Source organism: Apium graveolens, chromosome 3 (assembly GCF_009905375.1).
Source record: "Apium graveolens cultivar Ventura chromosome 3, ASM990537v1, whole genome shotgun sequence".
In the NCBI taxonomy this organism is placed as follows: Eukaryota; Viridiplantae; Streptophyta; class Magnoliopsida; order Apiales; family Apiaceae; genus Apium; species Apium graveolens.
Genome location: NC_133649.1, coordinates 33,797,482 through 33,804,280, shown reverse-complemented (window position 1 = coordinate 33,804,280; position 6,799 = coordinate 33,797,482).

The following is a 6,799-nucleotide window of genomic DNA, read 5'->3' as shown; positions in this document are numbered from 1 at the left end:
ATTTTATGCATAGTACACATTCTTTGGTCCACCAGCGTCTTTAAAGCACGATACTTTCCTAATTCACATGTTCTCAAAGCTAGAAAAAGCTCGGGATCAAGCTTCACTGATAAGGTATACGGACTGCTAAATAGGAGCTCTGTAAGGGATTTAGATGGGTTATAGGTGATGAAAATGACATTTTGGCCACCAAATACCCATGGTTTCGGGGAAAATATAATTTCTGCGTTGAACAAAGTCCCCTGTATGAGGATAGGTCTGAGATGGTGTCGAGTTTGATGTTCCCTAATGAGAAGAGATGGAATGAAGCTTTAATAAAGAACAATTTTCTTCCAATCGATGCAAATACAATTCTTACAACAAGAACGCCTCAGTCTCTTTCGACTGATGGGGTGGCATGGTTTAGAAAAATAACGGGGTATATACTGCAAAGTTGGTTATCAATACTGGTTTAATCTGTACCATAATGCAAGTGTGTCAACTCAGTGTTGGAAGAAAATTTGGCATCTTAAATTTCCTAACAAGGTCAAGGTCTTCATCTGGAGGTTTTATCGCAATGTTGTTCCTGTGAGAAATAAACTAAACTCTAGGGGTGTTAGATTGCCCATAACTTGTCCAGTGTGTTTACACGATATTGAACATATGACACATCTCTTTTTTTACTGCCATTTTGCGGCTGGTTGTTGGGCTCATGTGAATCTCTGATATAATTAGAGTGTGGTTGAGAATGCCCCTGATGGGCTTCTACACAAACTCAACAATGCACCTTCAGAGGAATTGATAAAAATTAGTATGATCTTGTGGGAGATTTGAAAGTAGAGGAACAAGAAAGTGTGGGACGCAAAGAGTGTTACATGTGGTTTTGCCATGGATAGCAGTTTCAAGATATACACAGAGTGGGTTGAAGTAAGAAAGAGTAAGTCGACCACACCCACTACAGTGAGTAGCAAGGAGAAGGTGAACAACAAATGGGAGTCTCTTGAGACAAATGCTTTCAAAATCAATGTAGATGCCTCTGTTATTCTGGGAGCATATAAATACTTGATTGAAATGGTTATGAGAGACCATCAAGGAACATTTTGTGCAACTAAGAATCTATGTGTTGGTCAAGGTGCTTCAGTATTTGAGGCAGAGGCAATGGGACTAAGAGAGGGGATGTCCTGGGTTAAGGAGCCGTAGCTAGGAAACGCTAAGGTAATGGTGGAGTCAGATTATTCACTATAAGTCAATGTCATCCTAGGTGATGGAGTGAATTTGTTAGAGATTGGTGACTTGATCGAGGCTTGTACACAGGAACTCATGGTTATATATACTATCTCAGTTCGTTTTATTCGGAGAAAAACTAATAGGGTAGCTCACGAAATGTCTAGAATCTCCTATTTAGCTAATTCCAAAAAAAAATCACTGTCTCCTCCTACGTGTTTGTTGGAGGCTCTGTCTTACGATCTTTTAAGTTGAATACAATTTTCGAATTTTGTCAAAAAAATGTATACTAAAATTGAATCGGCATAGTGTCTTATAACAATTTATTGAGTGATTAACTGGTAAAATCAGTGATTTTTAGAACCATACTCTAATTAGTAAATCAAAAATTACGCCTTGACTAAAGGGATTCAGGTCAATTTAAAATTAAATTTTATATTTGGATTGCAATGTCGATCTTTCTCTACTTTTTTATGGATTGGATTATATTTTTCCTTAGATTTTAGATATTTGGACGAGTGATGTTAGAGATGAGGAGAAAAATTGGTAATACAAAACTTTCAAATAATCAACCAAATTTATGTTCACATTTGATCAGACTTATCCATTTAACGATATGATTTTAATCTACTCAAAACTTTTCATAAAATTAATGAAGTCTGAATCAAGTCTTCACTAATTTAGAATATGTTTTTTATTTAGTAAACTGATTTAGATTGGTTAACTATCAAAGATCCCATTTAAATATATTACTAGAATCACAAATTGATTTAACGGAGACATTAATTCAAAATAAAATATAATACATTTATTAAATTGGTACCCAAAATTGATCACAAATATCACGTGTTATTATTGAACACTTGTTATGGGTAGAAAGCTAGGGTGTATTTAATGCTAGGGTTCGTGAGCTCAAAGATCTCTTTGATTGTTCTCGTGTTTCGTTACTCGAACATGCCTTCACAAGATACCCACATACCTTGCTTTATGCCAAGGATCAAGTCAAAATGGAGTTATGAACCGAGGGGAGAGGCCCTTTATATATGTGAGTAACCCTGAATTAGGTTAGGATTATGAGACTTGGTGGGCAAGTCTCAGGCTTAGATTAGTCTTCGGAGTCCAAGAATATACTAAATGGATTCCTTATCCCTTGAGATTTCTTGGAGGTCAATCCTCAAGAAGTTATGCCCCTTATATGATATTATTTGCAGGTGTTATTTTACCCTTATTTATTAATTACAAAATTAATGAATACTTTGGGTTCTGGGCCTAATTAATTGGGCTTCACTTTCAGACCAGATTAGGCATAATTAATGCAATTTAAATTACGCGATTAGGGTTATTTTTATTCCTTATTATTTGCCCCCAACTTCTAGGAAATATTGTACGGTTTCATAGAAGTTAAATTACTTAATGCCCTTATAGGGTATCATTTTTAGCGTAAAGTATGGAGCGACCTACACATTTACACGATTTGCCTTTGTTCATGGCTATTCATTACAGTAGCTTAAAGCTTATCTAGTGACAAGAACTTGCTAACTCATATTCTCTACAAAGAACATCAAGAATCTCGAGAGAGGTTTCTTTTCTTTTTTTGCAGCGAAATAGATTGAGTTTTGTGACATATTCAGTTCCCCGGATATAAAAATTTCTATTCTTTCCAAGATATCATTGCAGATAACTAGAGAGTTTTAGGGTATATTGATGACCAAAATATATTTCAATTTTGCTCATTCATGCTTCCCAAATCTTGGGATTTCTCTATGTTATTTATTATTATTTTTTCTTGCCAATTTTCGACCAGTCCACGGCCTGGATTTCGATTAGGATCCTGGTTAAAATTTGGTCCATCATTTGCATCGTTGTCGAAGCCTTTCGACCAGGATTCTTGGTCTGGACTTTGACTAAAATTCTAGTCTAGATGGTGGTCTTTTTGCAGGTCTTTAGCCGAAGGATTTTGACTAGGAACCATGACCCGAACTTCAATCTCAATCCTGATCGAAGTAATAGTCTTTTTGCAGGCCACTAGTCGAAGGATTTTGACTAGGAACCATGACCTGAACTTTGACCTCAATCCTAGTCGAAGTAATGACCCTTTTGCAAGCCTCTATTCGAAGAATTTCGACTGGGAACCACGACCTGAATTTTGACCTCAATCCTGGTCGAAGTAATGGTCTTTTTTACTCTAGTTGAAGCATTTTGACTAGGAACCACGACCTGGATTTCAACTAGAATACTGGTCCTTATTTTCAACTTGGATTCTTCATTGGAGTTCGGCCCATTTCCAAATTTTAATCAGATTTGGGCCTTGTAATTCCAAACCCTAATTGTATTTGGGCCTTGTAATTTTAAATCCTAATTGGGTTTAGGCCCTGTGATTCCATAATGTTTGGTATGAAGTGCAACACGGATGGGGTGAATGTGTTTTCTTGATTTTCTTGATTATTTGAAGTGTTTGTGGCTTTTGGAACTTAATAGCTAGAATTAAATTTGCAGTAATAAAAGGTTAAATGTAAAGACACAAGTAATTTATCAAAAACTCACTTAATTTATATTAAATCAAATTTATTTGTGCTAAAAATCTATGTTCTTGAAAATAAGAACTCGGCTACTTCTCTAGAGAGAATACAAGATTTTCTAGATCTGTTTCGTTACTTCTAAACAAAGGACCCGTGACATGTTTTATAGATCAACATACACAGTTTACAGAATTTGCACTAAAATAACTACAATTTTTAAAGCTCATTTGTCTGTTTCTATTTCTAGTACATGATATTTGTGTACAATTTACTAGGTATGTGACCCTCCTTTGTCCCGTTCATCTTGGCCCTTGATCTTGCATTCTTCCAGCTGCATTTGTAGTCTTTTCAATTCAATAATAAAATTGTTTGTTGAATGATAATTTTGGATCTTCAAGTTATCTGTATTCTGAATTTTGAAGTTGTTGTCAAGATCTCTTTTATTGTGTAAAGAAGTCACATATCGATAAGTAAAATGACTTATCGATATCTCTACTTCTAGATAAGTGTTGTGACTTATCGAGGTCGACAGTTCTCTACAAGTAGATTGAATTTTCGATATCTCTAATTCTCTATATACGCTTTTGGCTGGGGGCCAGGTTTCCTGAGTTTCTATCTCAGGTAGGGGGCCACGAAAAATGAAAAAGGCCCCAACCAGCCCCTTAGAATAAAGAAAAATTTGGGAGCTTATTTTCAACTCGCATGGGGTATAAATGGAAAATATTTGATTATTGGAGATGCGATGCTGGCCAAGGAGTGGTCACTTCACTCCATAGCCCCAGTCGACTATCAGGATTTTTTCCTTCAAAAAGACTTAGAAGCAGATTGGTGGGCACTCAGGCCTTAGCGACGGTATATTTTTTTTTGAAACTTGTAATACTTTCCTTTATCTTTCCCTTCTCCTTTTTAAAATAGTTTATTTATTTTCCTCCTTCTTTAGGCAAATGCCCACTTCCAAGGGACGCTTCACCAAGTCAAAGCTTGGAATTTGGCTTATAAAGACACCAACAAAAAGCTTGAGGAGGCTAATCTGATCAAAAATCTTCAAGCTCAATTGTTCTCCTCAACTGCTGACCTGGAGACGGCCCGAGCCAGGATTGTCATTTTGAACGATGAAAGAAAAAAGTGATTCGATGCGTGGATGGACACCCCTGATTTCAAAAACTTAATGGAAGAGCACGATGCCCTCACTCATCCAATCAACTAAAAAATGGGCTGGGATGCGGCGGTTGAGGCTATTCAAGCCGAATATCCCGAGATTTTGGAGGCCGAATCCTTCCATTGTCCTCTTAAAATTCCTGGGCTAGGTAGCGTTACGAAAAAGGTTATAAGCCTTATTCGAGATGAAGATTTCCCTTCATGTTCATCCGCGCCAAATATTTGGCCAACAGCGAAGCTACGATGGACAAAGATATGAATAGAAAAGAGGATGAGTCCAGATCCGGCAAAGTAGAGGCCTCCTATGAAGAGGAAAAGAAGAACCCGCTAGCAAGAAGTCCAGGTTTGAAGATCCCCCACAAAAATCTTCACAAGAGGTTTTTTAGGAAACTTCGGATGGGCCAACTGAAGAGACCTTTGATGAGACTTTTGAAGAAAACCCCAAAGATGGTTTTTATGAGGCGTTAAAGGGTGATTCTAAGGATGAATCAGATGAGAGTTCTAAGAGCAGCTCAGAAGAAGAATCTGAGGAGAAGTCTGAGCCTTCTAAGGCAGATGCTTAGAATTCATTTTCAAATGTAATATTAAGACATTGTAACGAATTCCTTGATTTTTATTATTTATTCTAACTTTCATCGCTTTAATGAATAGTTATACCTGAGTTTACTATACACTTATCATAAAAACAAAATCTTTATAAGCGCATATTGGTACTTCAGAACCTTGAAAGTATATTGGTTTCAACCCTTACAATATGAAACAAAGATCCTCACAAACTGGAATATAAATCCTAATATACTAGAATCTTATTGAATAAATGCTAGTAGATAGTATCTCCCTTGAGGTAGTCAAACATAATATATCTTAAGGTTTGCAGCATGCCAAGATCGAGGTATTTCCTCACCCTCCATGGTCTTCAACCGGTAGGATCCTCGTTATTTCACCTCTTTAACATGATATGACCCTTCCCAGTTAGAAGATAACTTTTATTTTGGCCCTACACTTGAAGCTTCTATTTTTCCTCAATACCAGGTCTCCTACATGGCAGAATCTTTCCTTAACTTGAAAACTGTACTAAATAGAAGTTTTTTCTAGTATTCCACAATCTTATCATGTGCTTTGTCCCGCATTCCATCTATCAAATCCAAAGTTAGCCTTTGCCCTTCCTCATTTTCCTCAATATTGGAAGCTTGAATCCTGGGAGACGAATGTGATATCTCCACAGGGATGACCATTTAAGCTCCGTATGCCAACATGAAGGGTGTTGCTCTCGTTGTGACCCTACATATGGTTCTATATGCCCAAAGTACATAAATTATCTCATCCAACCAGTTATTTCTGTACTTTTCAATTCTCTTTTTAAGTCCATCAAGGATAATTTGATTTTCCACTTCGCCTCTCCCATTGGCTTTGGATGGGCCATAGATGTGAACGGCAACTCGATCTCGTTCTCCCCAAAATACTTTTTGAACTCCTCATTATTGAACTGCGTTCCATTACCAAAAACTAAGACACAGGGAATCCCATACCTACACATCATATTCTCCCATAAGAATTGGGCAACTTGCTTGGTTATGATCTTATCCAATGGTTTAGCTTCGATCCACTTAGTGAAGTAGTCTATTTCTATAATCAAAAACTTCCTTTGTGCAGGGCCATCAAAATAGGCCCAAGGATGTCCATTCCCCACATAGTGAAAGGGGTGGGAGAATTTATGGAAGTCAGCATCTCAGAAGGCTTCCTAATAACTGATGTGTGCTTTTGACAGTAATCACACTTTTTAACACAATATTTGGCATTAGCAATCATCTTTGGCCAATAGTTGCCTAAACGAGTAATCTTGTGAGCAAGGGCTCTGCCCCCCAAATCTTGACCACAAATTCCTTCATGTACCTCTTCAAGGCCTATTCGAGCCTCGT